At 41.7% G+C, this 22,453-nt stretch overlaps 2 long non-coding RNA genes across 2 annotated transcripts in view; one reads left to right on the top strand and one right to left on the bottom strand.

Moving 5' to 3' along the window:
• LOC138148550 (uncharacterized) overlaps positions 1 to 22,453 on the bottom strand; it is a 107,602-nt gene that overhangs the window by 25,574 nt on the left and 59,575 nt on the right. The gene's annotated exons all lie outside the window — the stretch shown is intronic.
• The window catches only part of LOC138148561 (uncharacterized), a 22,612-nt gene continuing 18,107 nt past the window's right edge, over positions 17,949 to 22,453 (top strand). Inside the window, exon 1 of the long non-coding RNA XR_011165091.1 lies at positions 17,949 to 19,738. This is a non-coding gene — a long non-coding RNA (uncharacterized lncRNA). The remainder of the gene's footprint in view (positions 19,739 to 22,453) is intronic.

Genomic DNA, 22,453 nt, shown 5'->3' with positions numbered 1-22,453 from the left:
GAAGGGGGTGGCGCATTCTTGCTGTCCTTAAATTCAAAAGGGTCCATGTAATGTGGAAAGGGATAAAATTTGTTCTTGCTTCTCCCCAGAGGGATGAACTAGGCCCAGTGAGAAGAAGGGAGGAGAGAGGTTTCCATTAAATATAAGCTAAGTAGGGAATACCGAAAGAAGATATAGAAAAGATTATCAAAGAGGATAGAGTCAGTCCATTAACAAGCATTTATTAAGTCCTTACTATGTACCAGGCACTGTGCTGGGGCAGCTAGATAGATCTCTGGGCCTGGAGTCAGGAAGACCTGAGTTCAAATCTAGTCTCAGACATATTCTAGGCAAGATGTTTGCCTCAGTTTCCTCATCTGTGATATGGGGGTAATAACAACACCCACCTCCCAGGACTGGTGTGAGGATAAAATTAGATTAATAAGTGCCTTGAACATAGTAAGCATCATCGGCAGTATCCCCTGTGAAGGCTGTATGGAAAGATATGGATAAGAAATATCCATGATCAGAAGGGATGAGTGGGCCATGGACTGCATCTGTGTCAGAGACCAGAGACCCAAGGATAGACATAACTTTGGACTTCCTAACGTGAGAGGGAGGGTAGTATAGTGGGTAGGATCCTGGGTTTGGCCTTAGGGAGACCTAAGTTCAAATTCTGCTTACTCTGTGTGACCCTGGGTACCAAAGAGCCTTGGTTTCTTCATAAGTAAAATGGGAGTAATGATAGATTAAAAAAAAAACAGGGTTTCAGAGAGGGTCAAATGAAATGCCATAGGCAAATCCCTTTGCAGCCTTAATATTAATGAACTATGTCTTTAAGTCAGAACTGTGTGATGGCAGCATGTGGGACTAGTGAGCTCCTCACCCCTCAAGCAGAAGCTAGATGCCCCCTTTCAGGACTTAGAAGAGGACAGCCCTACCTTGGGTATCAAGGTTAAGTTGATGCCCTTTGAGGTCCTTTCTGGCCCCGAGAGTTTATAAGTTCTTGGTTCCCACAGGACCCAGAACATTAAATGTTTACTGTTGGATTCCTGAGTATCCACACCTGAGTGGCAATTGGCTTCTGAGAGAAGACCAGCATCAGAGAGTTGGGCTTGCATTGGGACAAGGGAAGTGAGAAGTCAGAGCAGAGGGCATGACCTAGGTTGGGGTTCAGGGTTATCAGCATCAGCAAGAGAGAGAGGAATCTCAGGAGTCTGTGCTGCAAACTGTCAAGTCCACTGATGGCTTCAGGGGGCTGGTCCAAGAGACCCCACCCCAAGGCACCTTCCCGGAGCCTCTGTCTTCTACTCTATTAAGCAGAAATACCAATGTCCACCCTGACTTCCTCACAAGATTGTCCTAATGGACCAGGCACAGCATGATTTAGTGCTGGAATAATGAGCAGGACCCTTGAGAGTCATGGGGTTACTACAAGGGGTCTGCTCACCCATAGGCACACCAACAGAGTTGAGGGCTGAAGAAGATCGTGGGGAGAGCCCTTGGACCTCAAGACACAAGAACCTATGGGGTAAAACACCTCGGCTGGTCAGGCTGCCCCTGGAGGTGGAGGGAATAGGGTACAGGAAGGGGGGGTGGTCAGCACTATGGGGTCAGTCCAGGGGAAGAACTCACCTGAGGTACAATTGAAAAGCAATCATGCAATAGGATTCTGTTTTCACTAATCAGTCTTACTAAGTGTTCAACTCAGGCATTTTTACCTGCTAAATTCAAATGTCTCTGACTTTGGCACCCAATTGCCCCAACTTAGCTCCAGCTCTGGGCACTGAGCTTTATCATTTAGATTTCTATTTCAATAAAATAAGCAGCATAGCTCATTACAATAAAGAAACAACACCTTCTATAGATAGAATAAATAAGCTCTCATTTCACAAATGTAGGCAGATGCTATTGTGACTAACATAATACAAGTCAATTGAAATGACTTTTTGTCATTATGTGTTTTCTCAACCCTCAACACTCTTAACCAAAAAGGTTGGGAACTAGTGTTTTGGGGGAAAAGACATTTACCTAGAAGACTGGAGCCAAGGACTAAAGGTCTGCCATGACCTCTCTTCCTTTCTTGGGCTACAGTCTCCAGCCTCTGGAAGATGAGGGGCTTGAACAAGGTGGCTTTTGGGATCTCTGTCAACTCTAGAAATCTGTAATATGATCTCAATTCACCTTTATTACAATTATTACTGTTAAAACACTCTACTTATAACACCTATTCTTCTGTCTCTCCTGTTTGTCTCTTTCTGTGTCTCTCTGTTTTTCTCTGTGTCTCTCTGATTCTATGTCTGTCTGTCTGTCTTTGTCTATTTCTCTTTGTCTCTCTCTGTCTCTGTTTCTTGTCTCTTGTTTCTCTGTTTCTCTATATGTGTCTCTGTCTCCATCTCTCTCTCCCAGGCTCTCTCCCTATCTCACCCATGCTGAGAGTGCAACAGCCATGAAAGGATGGACTGATGGACATAGAAGTGTTGCCCTGCTCCATTTCTGCCCTGGGTCAGTAGCCTAGTAGCACCCTGTTACTATCCTAGTGGGTCACCATGTTGGTGTTGAATTTCATGTGGCTACCTGATCAGCCTTAATTCCTTACAGTCCAGAACTCCCGGCAATTCACCCTCAGCCCCAGCCTCTCCGTATCAAGGACCCTAGGGGGCACCCCCAGGTCCAATTTGCAATACCTGTTCTCATCCCCGCAGTCACTGTGTGATACCTGTATCAGCATTCTTATCCCCTTTTACAGATTGCTAAGGAAAAGTGGGGACGTTGAGGAGAGGTGTTAAGTAGCCTGGGGCTAGAAGGTTAGAGCGCTACCATCTTAAAAAGTAAGGAAAGTAAGTTTCTGAAGCCTTGGTCTGGTTCCGCCTTTCTGTCAGGAACAGAGTTTCTGGAGGGGCTAAATGTGTGTTTGCTTATGTCTGAGTGTGGGCGTTACTACGCGTGTACAAGTGTTTGCCCCTTGGGTGTGTGTATTCATGTATCTCACACACCTCTCCACTGACATCCAGCCAATCCCTCCACTGAATTCCAGTGTGCATTTTAAACATTGTCAACACTGAGAGGTACTTTAGAGTATAATATCAAAACTGAGTGGGACCTTAGGACCTAGAGAGGAATAACAGAACTTGGGAGGGACCTTAAAACATATAGAATGGCAAAGCTCGGAAAGACCCTTAGAACACAGAACATCAGAACTAGAAGGACCCTCAGGAATCAACTAGTTGTATCTTTATTTTACCAATCCGGAAACTGAGCCACAGAGAAGGAAAGTGAGGACCAAATTTCTTGGCTCCAATGGTCCCGTTCCCTGCATTCTCTCCACAGGACAGGCAGCTATCTGCATAGTGAAAGATGAAGACCACCATGAAGCCCTATTACTCCTCAAATATTTGCCATAAAAGGATCTCTCTCTGCTTCTCCTTTCCTGTCTTCCCTGAAAGATTGGCTACAACATTCCTAATTCTATTAAAGGTATTAATAATGTATTAAGTCATAACAGCAGGAGTGCCCTGGGGCTAAGGGTTTATTAATATCTTCACCACAACCTCTATCCAAGATCAGTAAAGCCTGAAGGGACTTGCTCTTTCCCCTGGGCACAGCAGGATCCCCTACCTGGTCGGGGAGCAGGGGAGAGGTCTAATAAGCAGGAAAGCAGCCCCCATTTTGGATACTTGAAGGTTTGCAAGGTACTTCCCCTCCCCCCAACCACCCTTTCAGGAAGGGAAGGCAAGGGTTCTGCCACCATTTGACAAATGAGGAAACTGAGACTAACCGCTTTCAAGTGGAGACAGTGAGGACTCCAGAAATCTCAGCACTAAATCAACCAGAGCATGAGAACGTTGCGGAGGGAAGAATATATTTGTTATTTATATATGATATGGCTATATAGGGGCAGCTAGGTGGTGCAATGAACAGAGTACACCCCCGGGAGTCAGGAGGAACTGAATTCTAATCCGGCCTCAAACACTTAACACTTACTAGTCGTGTGACCTTGGGCAAGTCACAAGTCACTTAACTCCAATTGCCCTCCAAAAAGCAGAAAAAGAAAAAGAAAAGAAAAAAATGGTTATATAGATTTGTCCAAGGACAAGAGACTCCCACTGAAGAAAATTCCCTCTCCATTCAACATTCCCTGAGATTCAATTCAAGAAACAGTTAAGTTAAAAACAATTGTTAAGTTTGCTATTATAGGCACCAGGAAATAAAGGAGGAAAAAACAAACTAATCCCTTCCCTCAAGCTACTTTTACTCTTTTAAGAGGATAAGTAAATACAAGATAATTGAGGAGGGGAGAAAAAATTGGAAAAGGCTTCCTCCAGGGGTTAATACTTGCACCTAGCCTACTAGAAAGAGGGAAACCAAAGGACAGGGAAAGGAGAGTGATGGAACTAGCTCAAACTGGCTTGCTAATTTTCAGTGTGAGCATTAACACCTCAGAAATTCACAAATGCCACAAATCAGGAATTGATTGATTTGTTGTTTTGTTGATTGCTTAGGCTTAAGAAAGTGTTGGAGAGGAAAAAAAATGAAAGAAAGTGAAAATGCTCAGTCTATATTCAATCAATATCAGTTCTTTGTCTAGAGGTGGATAGCATGCTTCCTCGTTAGGCCCTTGAGATTGTCTTGGATCATTGTATTATTTTTTTTCTAGCTCTATAAAATAATTTTTTGGTAGTTTGGTATGGCACTGAATAAATTTATTAATTTAAGTAGAATTGTAATTTTTATTATATTGGCTTGGTCTACCCTTAAGCAGTTAATATTTTCCCAATTGTTTAGATCTGACTTTATTTGTGTGAAAAGTGTTTTATAGTTGTGTTCATATAGTTCCTGTATTTGTCTTGGCAGGTAGACCCCCCAGTATCTTATATTGTCTATAATTATTTTAAATTTCTCTTTCTATCTCTTGCTGCTGGACTTTGTTGGTTAACATATGGACATGCTAATGATTTATATGGGTTTATTTTGTATCCTGCAACTTTTCTAAAACTATTAATAATTTCAAGTAGTTTTTAAGTTGGTTTTCTAGGATTTTCTAAGTATAACATCATATCTTCAAATAGTGATAGTTTTGTTTCCTCATTGCCTATTCTAATTCCTTTCTTTGCTTTTTATTCTCTTATTGCTATAGATAATATTTCTAGTACAATATTAAATAATAAGGGTGATAATAGACATCCTTGCTTCACTCCTGAATTACAGATAATGCTTGCTGATGGTTTTAGATAAATATCACTCATCATTTTAAGGTAAGCTCAATTTATTCATATGCTTTTTAGTGTTTTTAATAGGAATGGGTGCTATATTTTGTCAAAGACTTTTTCTGCATCTATTGAAGTAATCATATGATTTCTGTTGGTTTTGTAATTGATATGATCAATTATGCTGATAGTTTTCCTAATATTGAACCAACCCTGCTTTACTGGTATAAATCCCACCTAATCACAGTGTATGATCCTTATGATATACTGCTGTAATCTCTTTGCTAGTATTTTATTTAAAATTTTCATATCAATATTCATGAGGGAAATTGTTCCACAATTTTTTTCTCTGTTTTGGCTCTTCCTGGTTTAGGTATCAGGTATTTTAGGTATTTGTGTCATACAATGAATTTGGCAGAACTCCACCTATTTTTCCAAATAGTTTATTAGGATTAATTGTTCTTTAAATGTTTGGTAGAATTTGCTTGTGAATCCATCTGGTCCTGGGTTTTTTTTCTTAGGAAGTTCATTAATGGTTTGTTCAATTTCTTTTTCTAAGATTGGGTTAAGTATTTTTTTCTTGTGTTAATTTGGGTTGTTTATATTTTTGTAGACATTCATCCATTTCATTTACATTGTCAAATTTATTGGCATATAATTGGGCAAAATAGTTCCTAACAATTGTCTTAATTTCCTCTTCGTTGGTATGTACGCTATGTGTGTGTCTCTCTGCTTCAAATGTGTTTCTTGTAAACAACATATTACAGGATTCTGGTTTTTAATCTACTCTGATATCCACTTGCATTTTATGGGTGAATTTATTCCATTCACATTTATAATTATAACTGACTTGTGTATTTCCTCCCAAGCTATTTTTTACTTGTTTACTTGTTTATCCCCCCTCTCTCAGCCTCAACTCTTCCCCTCCTCACAAGTGTTTTACTTCTGATTACCTCCTTCCCCAATATACCCTCCCTTTTATCAATCCCACTTCCCCTTCTATTATCCCTGTACTTTTTTGCTTCCTGATAAAAAAAAGTACAGATTTCTATGTCCAACTGAGTATGTATGCTATTTCCTCTTTGAGCCAATTTTAATGAGAGTAAGGTTTAAGTTTTGCCTACCATCACCACTCCATCTTCCCCTCCATTATAATAACTCTTTCATGCCTTTATGTGGAATAATTTACCCCATTCAAGCTCCCCCCTCCTTCCAATGCAATTTTCTTTCCCACCCCTTTATTTTGTTTTGGGTGTATCATCCCATTGAAATCACCTTATATCCACACCCTCTGTCTACATATGTCCCTTCTAACTGTTCTTATAGTAATAAAGTTGTTAAGAGTTAGAAATATTATCTTACCACATAGAAATATAAACAGCTCAACCTTATTGAATTTCTTACATTTTTTCTTTCTCGTTTCTTTTTTTTTTAACCTTTTTATGTTTTCATTGAGTCTTGTATTTGGAGGTCAATTTTTTTATTCAGCTCTGGTCTTTTAATTAGAAATGTTTGAAAGTCCACTATTTTGTTAAATGTCCATCTTTTTTTCATAAAAGATTATATTCAATTTTACTAATCCTAACTCCTTTGCCTTCTGGTATAACATATTCCAAGACCTCCAGTTCTGTAATGTTGAAGCTGCCAAATCCTGTGTAATCCTGATTGTAGCTCCACCATATTTGAGTCATTCCTTTTTGGCTGCTTATAATACTTTCTCCTTGATTTGTGAGCTCTGGAATTTGGCTATGATGTTCCTGGGAGTTTTCATTTTCAGATCTCTTTCAAGCAGCGAACAATGGATTCTTTCAATTTCTATTTTACCCTCTGGTTCTAATATATCAGGGCAGTTTTCTTTGATTATTTCTTGAAGGATGTTGTCCAGGCTTTTTTTTTTATCGTGGCTTTCAATAATTCTTATATTTTCTCTCCTGGATCTGTTTTCTAGGTCAGTTTTTTCCAATGAGAAACTTTACATTTTCTTCTATTTTTTACTTTGTTTTATCATATCTTGATGTCCCATAGAGTCATAAATTTTCACTTGTTCAATTCTAGTTTTTAAGGAATTATTTTCTTCAGTGAACTTTTGTTCTTCCTTTTCCATTTTAGCAATTATATTTTATAGGGAGTTATTTTCCTCAGCAAGTTTTTGTCCCATGCTAGTGACTCTTTTTTCATGATTCTCTTGCATTACTCCCATCTCTTTTCCCAATTTTTCTTCTACTTCTCTAATTTGCCTTCTAAAATCCTTTTTTGAGCTCTTCCAGGAATTATTTTTGGGTTTTAGACCAAATTACATTTTTCTTTGAGGCTTTACATGTAACCATTCTGATAGTATTATCTTCTTCTAAGTTTATGCCTTGATAGAGTGCCCTAGGCTTGGAGCCTTGCTGCATGCCCCCTACTGTGAGGTTGGTTACTGTTTCTCCTCTTGGACTTCATTCCCCTCCCACCCCGGTAAGACAGACCTTTTTTGCCATGCTGTGAAGCTACTTCCCTCATCAACAACAACAGCATCCTGAGGACCATGAGATATTTCATCTGATCTGCAGGTGAGAAACCTTCTATATGTGTCATCTCCCCCATTAGAATCTGAGATCCTTGAGAGCAGGGGCTGTCTTGCTTGTCAGTTTGACCCCCCAGCACTTTGCACATGGAAAGCAGTTAATAAATGCTTTAGTCATTCACTGAGTGTCCCAAAAGCCAAAGTAGGGCAGAGCACCCAAGACAATAGAGTGTTTGACACTGTCCAGGGCTTCAGAGAGGCCAGATAGATACCAACTCCAAGAAGGCCATCAGATTCTGGAATCAAGAGAGTATTGTTGTTCGTAATCTTGGTGACTGAAGTTTTTGTGCAGGGGTAGAGTGGGAAGCCTGATTGTGAGGGGCCAAGAAATGAGTGGGAAGTGAGGCCATCGGGATTCTGCAGGTGTGGTTGATTCTTCCTAGAAATTTGGAAGGGTTGTATCTATAGGACAATAGTATGAAGGGGTGACAGGGTCAAAGGAAGAGTTTTGGGGTTTTCTTTTTAAGGATGGAGGAAATGTGGACTCGTCCACCATCAGGGTATCATATATGTTGTTTCTGTGACTTATCTGGGTTTCTTGGCAACCAGGGGGTCTTGGTGACTATATATAAAATGGGAAGGTGGGGTCAGAAGCTTGGGTCTGGGCCCAGCCCAGGGCACAATCTGGGCTCAGTCTCGTGCTAGGGTCAGGGCCCAGTCTGGGGCTAAGATCCAGGCTCAGTCAGTGACCAGAGTAAGGTGTCAACCTGGAGTCAGAGTTAGAGTCCCCTGTGGCTGGAGCCACGACTCAGTGAGGATAAGGGGTCAGGCCTCAGTCTGTTGCCAGGGTTCTAGGGCCCATTCTTGCCTTTATATTCCATTCCTCCTTCTTTAGCCATGTATACAGACCCACCAAGCCAACTTTCCCAAACTAATTAAAAACTCCCAAGGTTGAATACAAGAAGCAGTGTCTGTGTGCTCAATGGGGGGCATTTCCCAGCTGCAGTTCTGATCTGAGAACAGCTAATCTGAGCCAAAGAAAAGCAGCCAGCCTGGAAGAGACACAGACCAGAAAAGCAAACTCCGCCCTGACTTATCAGACAGTCCTGTTTACCTTTGGACTTTGTTTCATTCTATTGACTAATCGTTGGGTTTAGACTCTGTCTATGAAGTTAGGGTGAGGAATTGGGGGCCAGTGTCCTGCTATCTCTTGGGGAGGGAGCAAAGGTGTTTGGTTTTTTCCCTCTGTGGGCCTCCTTGTCCATTAAATCATTTCCCCTTTCCCTATGGCTGGGATGGAAAGGAAGAAGGAAACATGTGGCCGGAGGGCAGAATGATAGAACTATCAGTTGCCGGGAAGGGTGAGCCGTTATGGCCCATTGGAAAGGCCTTATTCTGAAGCATGGGCCCTTTGAGATGTGACAGCATGCCAGTATCATCCTAGTCAAAGTCTGTGTTTGACAAGGAGGAGGTCACCTGTTACTTGGATGTGGGAAAGGGAGAGGGTCCCCAAATTTCACCAGGGCTGAGATTTCTGGAGCTAGAGGGCTGGGGGAGAGGCCTGTTTGCCTCATTTGGTCTAAATGATGAATTCCAGAATGGCAAGTTTCACCATTTTTGCAGAATGAGGTGACTATAGAAGAGGCCTCTCTCCCTACCCATACAGCTCCAGAGATGTGATGAGACCTCGGGTTCTGAGGTGATCCAAGGGGTAGGTCACCAAAGTGACCTTGCAATGCCCTTATAAGGTAGTGTGGTTTGGGGACCTGGAAAGGACAGGAGAAGTCATGACGTCCTAGAGCAGAGATTTAAAGCCAGAAGGGTTCTTAGAGGTCATCTAGACCAGGTATGGGGAATCTATGGCCTCGAGGCCATTATGTGACCTTCTAGGTCCTTGACAGCAGTCTCTTGACTGAGTCCAAGTTTTAGAGAACAGATCCTTTTCTTAAGGGGATTTGTTCTGTGAAGTTTGGATTCAGTCAAAGGGATTTGAGGACTTGAGGACCTAGAGGGTCACATGTGGCCTCGAAGCCACAGGCTTCCCACCTCTAATCTAGACCAACTGCTTCATTTTACAGAAAAGGAAGGGATTTTCTCAAGGCTACACAGCAAACCTGGGGTGTGATTAGGACTAGAACCCAGGTCTCCTGACTACCCAGGTCTTTCTGCTGCCTCTCATAAGAATCTTAGCTTCAGAATTGGAGAGGATCTTAGAAACATTCTATTCCAACTCCCTCAATTTTACAGATGAGGAGAAAGTCAGAAAATGTGACTCACTCAGGGTCACACAGCTAGTAAGAGTCAGAGGGAGGAATTGAACCTTGGTCTTCCTCACTCCAAATCCAATGCTCTATCCCACACCAAACTTCATCAATAAGAATTAGGAAGGGTATGGTTGGGGATATGACAGAGTCAAAATGATGAAATGGGGAGTCAATTGGATTTGTTCATTATCTATAAAACTAAGGGGGTTAGTCAATGGTTCCCAAACTTTTTGTTCTCATGACCCCTGTAGAGACTGAAAAATTCTTGAAGACCCAAAGAGCTTTTGTTGATGGGTTTTATCTGTTCATATTTATCATATCATAAATGAAAACTGATATTTAAAATATTTGTCAATTCATTAAAAATATCAAAAGAAACTCATTACATGCTAACATAGATAACATGTTTTTATAAAAAATAACCATATTTTCCAATTTAATGAAAAGAGTAGCTTCGTTTTACATATCTTTGCAAATCTCCTTAATGTCTAGCTTAATGGAAGACAGCTGGCTCTCCTATCTGCTTCAGCGTTTAGTCTTGCAATATGTTATTTTGGTTGAAGTGAAGGAAGAAAATCTGGCATCATGTAGTTGGAAGTGGGAAGGGAATGGAATAAGCATTTTTATCGTACCTACTATGTGCCAAGCACTGTGCTAAGTGCCTATTTACAAATATCATATCATCTAAGGTGATTGCGTTGGAAAAGGGAGCATTTTAATTAGTATTATCATGAAAGAAATATTGACCTCTAGGTTCCCCCAAAAGTGTCTTGGTGTCCCCAGAAAACCATTGGTCTAGATGGCATCTAAGATCCCTCACGGTTCTAGATCTTATGGCCTTTCAAAAGGCAGTAATCATGTAGGGATGAGTCTGATCCTTTGACAGATATTCCAACCATCATCATCATCATCATCAGTTTGTGCTTCCTGAATCATCCAGCCTCTTCTTGAATCCTTGCAAAAATAAAGAACTTAGCAGCTAATATTGTTGGGTAACTGTAACTATTGGGCAGTTTTTTAATTTCATGGAGCTGAAATTTGCCACCCCATAACTTCTAGCCATTGTTCCTACTTGTATGTTCTGGGAATATGTCTAATTCTTAATGATAGTGACTAAGCAACCCAAAAGCAGATCCCAAGCCTTCTGTATTCCCCACAACATAATCAACTCAAGGTTGGATGTGCGGTGGGACTCAAAGACCTGTTGGATTCAACTGGGACATTGAAGAGATTCCAAGATTTCAAGTCAAGAAATTGCCCCTCCACCCTTGGGTAAATTGGTACCACTTTCCATGCCTCAGTTTTTTCATCTCTAAGGACATCAATCCCATTCTTACTCTTTCAACTGTCTGTGTGCTGTCTCCACTGGCTGCCTGGCCCCAGCACCCAGAGTCAAATCACCACCCCTGAATCTCTATGTCAATGATAAACCTGGATAGATGGGGGAGGTGAAGCCAAGACAACAGAGCCACTCTTAATTGGCCCAGTCTAAGGAGGCCTTGTCTTCTGCTCCTTCTCTACTTAGACTGGTTCCCCAAAGAGACAGTGTAGCCACTGGACTAGGAGGCAGAAGACCTGGGCTTCTTTCTAACACTTCTATATGGGACTGGTCAAATCATTTTTCCTCTCTGAAGAAATCAATTTCTTCAGCTGTAAAATGGGAATCATAATATTTGAAATTGTATTTAATTTAATTAACCAGCATTTATTTTCTTGCCTCTTCCATTCCAAATTAAAAAAAAAAAAGAAAGCCATTGGCTCATAGAATTTTTTTTTGGAGGGCAATTGGGGTTAAGTGACTTGCCCAAGGTCAAACGGCTAGTTTTTGTGTTAAGTGTCTGAGTCCGCATTTGAACACAGGTCCTCCTGACTCCAGGGCCAGTGCTCTATTCACTGTGCCACCTAGCGGCCCGAAGAAAGCCATTGAAACAAATATGCATAGTCAAGTAAAACAAATTCTCCCATTGGCCATGTTCAAAAATATATGTCTCAACATCTTAAATATATCACTTCTCTGGGAAGATGTAGGCAGTATGTGTCTCAACATTGGTCTTCTGGAATCTTGGTTGGTTATTGCATTGATCAGAGTTCTTAAGTCTTTCAGTTATTTTTCCTTACAGTGTTGTTGTTACTGTGCAAATTGCTCTCCTGGTTCTGCTCAGGGATGATAATATTTGTACTTTCTTACCTCACAGGGTTGCTATGAGGCAAATGCTTTGTAAACTATGGAAAATTATTTCAATGGGACCATTTGTTTGTCCCCTAGGGTACAGCTGATGCCCTGGAGCAGACCCAGGTGGGAGACAGATGTTGTCCCAGACCAATATTCAAAGTATTGTCTCCTAGCTATTTCCCTGTTTGAGGCCATCTCATCCCAAAGCCCATGGACGGGATTGCCAAGATTGCCAGGCACAGAATGTATTTGATGATACTATGGTGTGCCAACTGACACAACATTTGTTTGATCCTTTCAGTTTTTCTTAAATTCTAGACCTTTTCAGTAACCCTTGGTTTACATTCATAGCTTCACAGAATGTCCTTACAAAAGAATGAAAAGCATCTGGAGAGAGATTTTTTTTTCAATTCTGCCCATCCCTAGCACCTAGCACAATGCCTTAAACATAGTTGGTACTTAATAGACACATGTGGAGTTGAACTGGATAGAAAATAGTCAGGATGTAGAGTGGGAAGCCACCCTAAAGATACCGCTCATTCCCATTTTGCAGATGAGGTAAATTAGAGGAATTCAGAAAAGTTAAGGAAATTGTCCAAAGTCACAAGGCTAGTAAATCAGAATCTGAACCTACATCCTCTGACTGCAAACACAGAGTTCTTGCAAGTATATTCTAAGGGGAGAGTGGAAAAGTTCCATGTGAAGCAGAAGAGTGAAATTATGCTCATTCCATCCAAAAAGGAAATCTTCCCCTGTTCTATAAAGTAAGCTCTATGCCCCGAAGCAGCCTCAAGCCAACATTTCCCATGGAACAATGTGGCTAACTGTCCACCCATCAAGGAACAGTTAATTATCTAGGGAGGTGTGCATGCATGTGGGTAGTGTGCACAGCCTTACACAACCATTCCTAGCAGTGGATGTGTGTGTATGTGTGTGTGTGTGTGTTTAAAGAAAACTATGACTATAAGGAGCCAAAAAACTGGGAAACATACTTTAGAGACAACTCTGGGTTATCTCATGTATTACTCTGCTCTTTCTTTGGTTCACCATGGTTCAGAGCAATTTGCCCAGAGTAGAATCATAGAGTCATAGAATGTCAGAACTGGGAGACCATGGAATGTCAGAGCTGACAGGAACCTTAGAACATAGAATGTCAGAGCTGGGAAGGACTTTAGAACAGAGAATGTCAGAGCTAAGAGGGACCTTAGAACACAGAATATTAGAACTGGGAAGGACCTTACACCATAGAACATCAGAGATGAGAGGGACCTTAAAACATAGACTATCAGAGCTCAGAAGGACCTTAGAATGTAGAATAATGTCAGAGCCGGGAGTGACCTTAGAACATAAAATGTCATAACTCAGAAGGACCTTAGAACACAAGATGTTTGATCTAGAAGGCAAGTTCTATAAGTTCTGCACTGATCTTAACCTCCAGGAATTTCAGACTCAAGTGGAGAAGGATAAGTACATAAACAAACTTAATACAAGGAAGAGAGAGGTAAGGGAAAATAGGTCCAAGCAAAGTGTTATGAGAAATTTCAGGGGAGGTTACTTTGATCTAGGCCTGGGAGGCCCTAGAGGGTAGAAGGAGGATGATAGAGAAGAGGAAAAGGTTCCTAAATGCATGACTGTGCCCAGTCTGTGACAGCCACTCACACAATTCAGTTCTGGAAAAGATCTTCTAATCCAAGGTCTCTCTGTTCACTTTGGCAACAAACTACCTGGGAGGGATAGGGTGGGGATGGGGGCAGGGCGAAGGGGGCAGGGCAAGGTGGAGCTATTCAAGGTACCAAAGGACAAAATTTTTTTTAATTTGATTTTTATTCCCATATTATCTGGACAGGCCAAACCCTCCTCCTACTCCAAGGAAGTTGGCATCTGGCTCTATCTCCCACTGGACGAGGAGACAGTGTCACAAGGTTGACACTGCCTTGGGGAACAAAGATAGTAGGATTGCCCAAGCCAAGAGACAAAACAGTCCCAGCTCATGACAAGTACTAGCTTTCAAGTACTATATGGCAGCCATATTTCCCCCTCTCCCCAACCCCAAATCATCTCTTCTCCACCTTGGAAGTTCACTTTAACCTCCTAGACATCATGCTTTGGAAATACTCTCTACTCTTATAGGCCCTTCCTCTGATTGATAGGGTACCTTCATCTCTTCCTCCTCACCTGTCCTGGTGAACTTTCTGCTGTGCTTTGATGATTAGATTGTAAGCTCCTTGAGGGCAAGGCATATCTTTCTACTTTTATTTGTATTCTCAGTGCTTAGCACACAGTAAGCACTTAATAAATGCTCATTGACTCCAGACAAGGCCCTTACAGTCCTCAGAAAAGGCCTACCTACCTGTGGCCCATATCTTTTGACAAAATGGGTCCAGAACTCAGAGTCAGAAAACCCAGGTTGTAGACCCAAGTCTGATGGTCAACTGATGTATGATTTAGAATATTTCAAGGACATTGAAGGAAAAAGACTCATATGTACAAAAAATAGTAAATAGGTCCTATTTCTGTGGTAGCAAAAAACTGGAAACTAAGGTGTACCCATCTATTGGGGCTAAACAAATGATGGTATATAATATTACTGTGCTGTAAGAAATGACCAAAGGAAAGAAATCAAGGAAGACTTGTAGGGAATGCCGAGGATCAAAGCAGGAAGAACCGGAAGAACAGCAGGTTATACAACAACATTGTAAAGCAAGACAACTTTGGAAGACTTAAGGATTCTTTTTTTTTTTTAAGCAATTGGGGTTAAGTAACTTGCTCAAGGTTACACAGCCAGGTGTTTCTGGGTGGGAGCTAAGTGTCTGAGCCAGGGATTCAATCTCCAGGTCACCCTGACACTGGAGCTGGTGCTCTTACTCGCTGTGCTACCTGGCCGCCCCCAAATTTACTACTTTTAAGGTTTACATAATAATAATATATGGCTCAACTTTATGGGGAGGTTTTAAAGAAAGTGCTTTGTAAGCTGTGAAGTGCTTTAGACATGTGAGCTTTCCTATTATTGATATCATTATCCCCGTCTGGAATGACCCCCTCCCCAGCTGCTTTTCTCTTCCATGTCCTTCATCTTCAGCTTCTTCTCTGATTGCCCCAATCTACGTTATACTCTCCCTTTCCAGGCCACCTATAGCAGTGACCAGCCCCAAAAACACCTTCTAGCACTTTCTTTTGTCAGGTTCTTTGCTATTCTCCTCCAGAAAGAGAAATTTTGGGAGGGACACACACACACACACACACACACACACACACACACACACCACATCACATAGGTTTAATAAACATTTGTTTCAGTTCACAGACTGTCAGCACTAGAAAGTTTGGTTCAGACTGTCTAGTCTAATTCCTTCATTTTACTGATTCAAAAGAAGTGATTTATTATGTAACCCAGGTCACCCAGCAAGTCAATAGCAGCACCCAGGTCAGAAGCAATGTCTTCTGATTCCAAGCACTTCTGATTCCAAGTGCTCCAAGTTCCATCATGGAGACTTTGACTATAAGAAATGGAGGGACCCGTCAAGATTTAGCATCCAACTAATCCATTTTACAGATGGAGAAGCAGAGTTCCTCCCTGACATGGAGAGGAACTGGCTTCGGCTCTCACAGGCCAAAAGTGGAAAAGCTGGAACTTGAACCCAAGACTCCTGACTCCTAGTGATGGGGGAAGACTTCACAGTGGACAAGGAATCAGGCTTAGCTTTGACAACATGGGAAGACGTTTTCCATGTGAGAGCAGTTTAGCTCTCCCAATTCCAAAGGAGCTTTCCTCTGCCTCGGAAGCTAGGCATTTAAGGCTAACTTAGCCTTAAGTTGTCCAAAGCCCCACCTCAGCTGTGAGGAGCCTCCTCCCTGATCAGAGCACTCTTTCTGCTTCCAGCTGTCTGTGGTGTCTTATTCAAGCAAAACAGAAAACCTCTCAAAGGGGAGAAGAGATAGTTACTCCATTCTGAATTTTGGAACTTGTCAAACCAGATAAATCCAGTCCTACATGCTTAGTACATCTCCCTTCTCCCTGAAACTGATGTGCAACAGGAGGAAAAAAGAAAAAAAAAAAAGCCCTGAGCTTGTGACCTCACTTTCGTCTCAAGTGGCTAATCAGCCTGAAGTGGAGTTTAGTGGTTGGAACCAATCAGTCTTTTTGTGAGGTCTCTGCCTCTCCCACTCCCCCAGTCCCACTCAATATGCTGAATCCAGTGCTCAGTTCCACTGATAGAAGAAGAGATTGGGCCTTACGCTATGGGACTTCACAGACTGAGTTTGAGGGGATGAGGGAGGGAGAGAAAGAGCAGCCCTTCACCCTGTCCAATTCTCTGGGGTCTGAGATTCCAGCTCTAAAATTCTTCTGTAAAATTATGGAATTGTGCTGAGATCAGGATGATGGTAGATGAGAAGCCAAGAAGCCCTTGGGCAGTTCCTTCTGAAGTCCAAGCTTTGAGGTCTCATCTGAGGCTGCAGAAGTGGACAAGATGGAGAAATTGAGGCAAGATGATAGAACAGTTCAGAACCAATGCCCCCCAACCACAGCCATTCAGGGGTCTGTGTCAGCTAGGAGAAAGGGGTTTCTTTGGTCCCAAGAAGTTCCACCATTTTTTATCAAGTGTCAATGAAGGTGTAAATAACACTTTGGACAACTCAGAAGAGGACAGGAATCAGTGAGGAACAGATAATTCATTGCATGGCAGTCAGGAATGAAAACTATTTCAGCAGCTACAAATGATGAGCAAAATCTCCTATGATGAAATGTAGGGGAATAAGGGAGATTTGGAGCTGAGGTGTTATCAGGACAGGCGCCTAACTGCCGGTTGGGAAACTCCTCCCAATGAGGGAAAGCAGCAAGTCTCAGAGTCGCCTGGGGCACCAAGAGACACCACCAAGTATCAGAGGTGAGATCAACTAACTTGTTTACAATTCCCTAGCTAGTTACTATGTATCAGAGGTGAGCCTAGGAACCAGCTTTCCCTTTCTCCCCTTGGGGGCCATCTCCAGTCTTCCTGATCTCTATCTAGCCACGGGAACCAGATGGCTCTGGAGGAGAAAGTGAGGCTGGTGATTTTGCACAGCCTTGCCTCACTTAAATCTAGTTCATTTGCATGTCATGGCATCATCTCCCTGATGTCATGGTCCTCTTTAAGAGCAAAGGACAAATAAAAAAAAATACCACTCCCCACCTGGTATTTCTACCCACTATGCTGTGCTCAATTCCTCTTTGGTAAAATTATAAAGAGATAAAAGTAAAGTTCTACACTAGAATCATTTTCACAAGCGCAGAATGGGGGAGAGGGAGGTAGTATCACAACAGTTCCTGCGGGGAAAGATCTCGGACTTTTAGCATATCACAAGTTCAGTACAAATCAAGTGTGACATGATGGCCAAAGGATTTAATGTAATTTTGGAATATATTGAGAGAGGCATTGTATGAAGACGTATGACTCTTAATCTTTTTTATGTAACAGACCCCTGTGGCAATCTGGTGAAGCCTATGGACCCCTTCTCAGAAAAGGTTCTAAATGCATAAAATAAAAATGCCTAGTATTACAAATGAATTCAATTATATAGGGTTGAGTAGCCATTCCATCTTAGAATTTGTGATAGAAGAGAAGAAAGCCAGGCATAATGTGACACACATCTTGGATTTGGAAGAGTAAATTTCAAAGGGTTCAAAAAAAGGATGGGCAGGAGCCCATGGACTAAAAAGAAGGCAGAATCACTTGCTTTGGAGTGTGTTTGGGTTTTTTTTTTTTTTTTGTTTTTTTTTTTTAGCCAAGAAGAATAATGTTTGGATTATAAAGGATTGAGTAAAAATGCCTCATGGGGAGGCAATCACTTAAGATAAGCAACAAGATAATAAGAGTGAATTTATCTGTCCCAGTTGAGTTCAAATCACTAGAGCCAGACGAACCACATCATAGAGATGGAAAGAGCATTTATTGCTAAGGCACTGTTAGTGATCTCAGAAACATCATGGAGAGCCATAGAGTTGCTTCAGAATTGGAGAAGGGCCAGTATCCCAATTTGCAAAGAAGAAAAGAACAAGACGACTCAAAGTTGGGAGAGATGTTTGATATAGTGGATGAAAAAATATGATATAAAAAGATATTGGCAGAACACATACAACCTTTCTCAAATTGCTTGCCTTCTCAATGATAGAGGAAGGTATGGAGGTGAGAGAGAATTTGGAATTCCAAATTGTAAAAAAAAATGAAGTTAAAAAATTGTTTTTACATGTAATTGGGGAAAATAAAATATTAAATTTTTTTTAATTTAAATTAAAAAATATATTGGCATAATAGAAGATTGGTTTTACTCTATTCAGATGAAAATAAAAATATCTGCAAAATATGGGCCCAGGAATTTTACTTCAATTTTTAGAAAAATTCAAGGCTTCTTTATTAAAGAGGTAGTTAATTAATATCTAGAAAAGCAATCACAAAGAGCCAACATGGATTCATCAAGAATAGATTATGCTGGAACAACCTTAAAAACAGGGTGATCAGAATGGTGGACCAGGTGGACACTGTTGATATTGCTTACCTGAATATCAGGAAACCATTTGCCAAAGTCTCTCATGCTTTCCTTATTGATCTTATTCTTTATTTTCTTATTGACCACATGGAGATCAGATATGGGCTAGAACACAGATCTTGGCCAAAGTGTAGTCATTAATGGTCTAATGTCAATTTGGAAATAGGGCTCTAGTGAAATGCCCTAGGGATCTATGCCTTACCCTGTGCCATTTAATGGTTTTTTTTTTTTTATCAATTACACAGATGCCAATTACAGGCATAGACAGCAGACATCCAATTTCCAATTGACTCAAAATTGGGAGACATTTTTGATCTAGTGGATGTCAAAATCAGGGTACAAAAATATATTGGCAGAATAGAAGATTAGGTTGACTTTATTCAGATGAAAAATGTCTTCTCCCTAAGTTCAAAATTCATCTTCACAAGAGGAAGAAGGCATGGTTAAATACAAGTTTATCTGAAAAAGATTTGGAGATTGGAATGGGCTGCAAGTTCAGTATGAGTCAACAGTATGGTATGGCAACCCAGAAAGTTCATTCTCAGGCAACATTAGAACATCAAATCCAATTCATTCATTCTATAGATAAGGAAACTGAAGCTGAGAGATTCAGTGACTTGCTACCTCCCTACCTCAACTTGAGAGAGTTGTTGTGTCCAGAAAGCAGGGTTGGGGGGAGTCCATACTCCCCCATTGTCAGACCATATCTAGAGTACTGGGTTCAATTTGGGATATGGCATCATATTTTGGGAAGGACATTGAGAAATTAGGAAGCACCCAGAGGAGGGAGGGCACCCGGGAGGGTAAAAGATCTCAAGATCATTCCCTCTGATAAACATTTGGAGGAATTATGAATCTTTAGCCTGGAGAAGAGAAGACTTAGGGAAGATATGACAGCCATCTTTATCTGAAAGGTTGTCTTGTAGGAGGACCATTAGACTTGTTCTGCTTGTTACCAAAGGGCAGAAGTTACCAGGAGGCAGGTTTGGACTTGACACAAGAAAAACATTCTATCAGTAAGAACCATCTCAAAGTGAAATGTGTTCATTAGACATCTTCAAGAAAAGACTGGATGACTGATCAGGTATGTTACAAAGGAGAATCTGATTGAGGTATGAATTAGAGTATGTGGTGAGAGTGAAAGAGAGGGGAGGAAGGAGGAGGAGGAGAAGAAGAGGAGGAGGAGGAGGAAGAACAAGAACAAGAAGGAGGAGGAGGAGAAGGAGGAGGAGAAAAAGAAGGGAAGGAGAAAGAGGGTAGAGGAGAGAAAGAAAGAGAGTGAGGGAAGAAATAAAGGGAGCAAAGGAAGGAGGAAGGAAACCAAGACAGAGACATTGAGAGAAGGTCCTGTTTCATTTTTGTTGCTGCTTTCTCTAGCACCCAGCATAGTGCCTGGCACATAGTAAACGCATAATAAATGCTTATCCAATTGAATGAGAGACAACAGAGGAAATAGAAAGAAAGAGGGAGTCTAAGGGACAGGCAGAGACAAAGGCAGAAACAAAGAGAGACAAAGACAAGAGAGAAAAACTGAATCTGACTGGCTCATCGAATATGGGCCATTATCTTTCCCTATGAGCAAAAGTTAATTTATTGCCCTTCTAGTAATGGAAACATTCTTTTCTGGGGATTCCTAGATCCAGCTTCTCCCCGTGAGTGAGCGAGCACAGAGGGACAGGCCTCTGAAAAGAGCGTCTTTGTCTGAGGCTGAATTGGCTAATTTATGTCCTTATACTGTGACTTTAAGAAAGTGGGTCTGTGAGTGAGTTTATTAAGTGGAGTCAGTCTGTCTGACAGCAGGAACCTAGGGCAGGAGACAGACTAGCTGCTCATAAAAGGTAGAAGGCCAGTTTTTGTAGGGAAATAGCTACACCCCTCATAGGTAGCTCTTTGAAAGGGCCTCCACTGGGCATGAAGAAGGAGGGGGTCTCTGGAGCCAGGAAGGCTGATCCCTTAAAAACAAGGAAGGCACAGTGATACAATGGAAAGCGTGTGGATTGGGGGGGGGTCACAGGACCAGGATTTGAATCCTGGCTCTGCCACTTACCACTTTACAGCTTTGTCCCTTTGGGCATATAGCCTTTTTCCTCATCTGGGTGCTGGACAAGAAAGCTCACCTCTGATGTTCCTTCCAGCTCTAAATCTAGTCTATCCTCAGGGGCCTAGGCAGGAAGCTCCCTCCATCCCAGTCCTGATTTCCTCAGAGTCTTCAGTCAGACAGGTTTGCTTTAGTAATGCCTTGTAGACCCAAAGCACCCCTCTTCTTACTCCCCTCCCCACTGAATCCTAGCTACCTTTCCCTTGGGCAGAACTATAACTAGCCTTTTTTTTTCACATGGGGCAAGGAGTCATCAAGTTGAATTATTAAGACAAATTTTGTTGAGCAGGGAATGTGGCAGGGAGAGAGATGAGAGGGGAAGACTTATGGCATAAGGCCCATGGCAGGGAAGAGGGGGGGGGGGAGAGGGGGGAGGTTAGGACATCAAAAGGTTGATTTATAGAAGGCCAACACCTTCGGGAAAGGGCAGGGCACAAGGTGAGGTCAGGAGAAGCTTACCTTCTGTGTGACACATGACCACTAACTTCCTATTTTAACTAATTATTCTCACTAACTAGGTGCTAAACTCAGTTGTTTTTACACTGCTGAAGGATTAGAAGTATTTTTGGCACCCTCTAAATTTCAGGGCCTTAAGACAAAGGACCCATCTCCCAATCCTAGTTATGCCTCTACCCCTGTCACCAAGTCGGCATGCCCTAGGAGCATCCCAGGGCCAGCTCTCCAACCCCTTGGGACACAGAGGAAGTGTGTCTCTGGAGCCTGGCTTGGTTCCAGGACCTTGCTTAGACTATGTATTTAATAAATATTTGTTGAACTGAATTGGACCTTATCCTGTTCCTAGATTTATACATCCCTTGGGGAACAGTGTGGTGGAGAGAGCCATAGATTTGGAATTCTGAATTCAAATCCTGGTTCCACAACTTATTAGTTATGTGCCCTTGGACAAATCATTTCTATCTAAAGACCTCAGTTTCCAAATATGGAAAAGGGAAGGGGGTGAAGGGGTGGGGATAGATTAAGTGAGCTCTAAGGTAGAATGCAGCTCCTGCATTCTGTGATTTTATGAACCCATCCATTCTGTGCTTTCTGAAATCAGGCTATGAAATTATCCCTCCCTTTTCTCCTCCCAAAATAATGAACAGTCTAAGAACCCCCTCAATCCTCTTCTCTAAGGGTTTCCAGCATGGAGGGGTTGCTTTTTTGTTTTTGTTTGTGGTGGGGGCTGCATTTTAAGAGGGGCCTTCAAAACTCAATGGTGGTATTTCAGACCAATGGGGTAGTAACAGACTGAAGATTTCACGGAGGTAAAGTCAGATAGAAGCCTGGGTTTGAGTCCTGGGTCTGACATTATTAGCTAAATAACCTTAGGATCACATAATGTCAGAGAAATGAGATGTCCAATCTAACCCCTTCAGTATATACTGAAGGAAACTGAAGGCCAAAGAAATTACGTGATTCACCCAAGTTCACACAGCAAATTAGCAAAAAAGTCAGGAATCCAACGTAGTTCAACGCTATACCATGTTGTGTCCCAGTGTAAATAATTTCTCCTTTCTGATCCTCACTTTCCTCTTCTATAAAATGGGAATGATAATACTTGGACTACAGACGTCAAAGAATTATTGTGAGGACAGAGAGACAGAGGCAAAGAGAGAGAAATGAGGGAGAGGGGGAGGGAAAGGGAGAGGGAGAAACAGAGAGAGAGAGAGAGAGAGAGAGAGAGAGAGAGAGAGAGAGAGA

Source organism: Petaurus breviceps, unplaced genomic scaffold, assembly GCF_028583685.1.
Source record: "Petaurus breviceps papuanus isolate PSGF00001 unplaced genomic scaffold, PetGlider_PUasm1.0 140, whole genome shotgun sequence".
NCBI lineage: Eukaryota > Metazoa > Chordata > Mammalia > Diprotodontia > Petauridae > Petaurus > Petaurus breviceps.
This window is presented reverse-complemented; position numbering and strand designations above follow the sequence as displayed.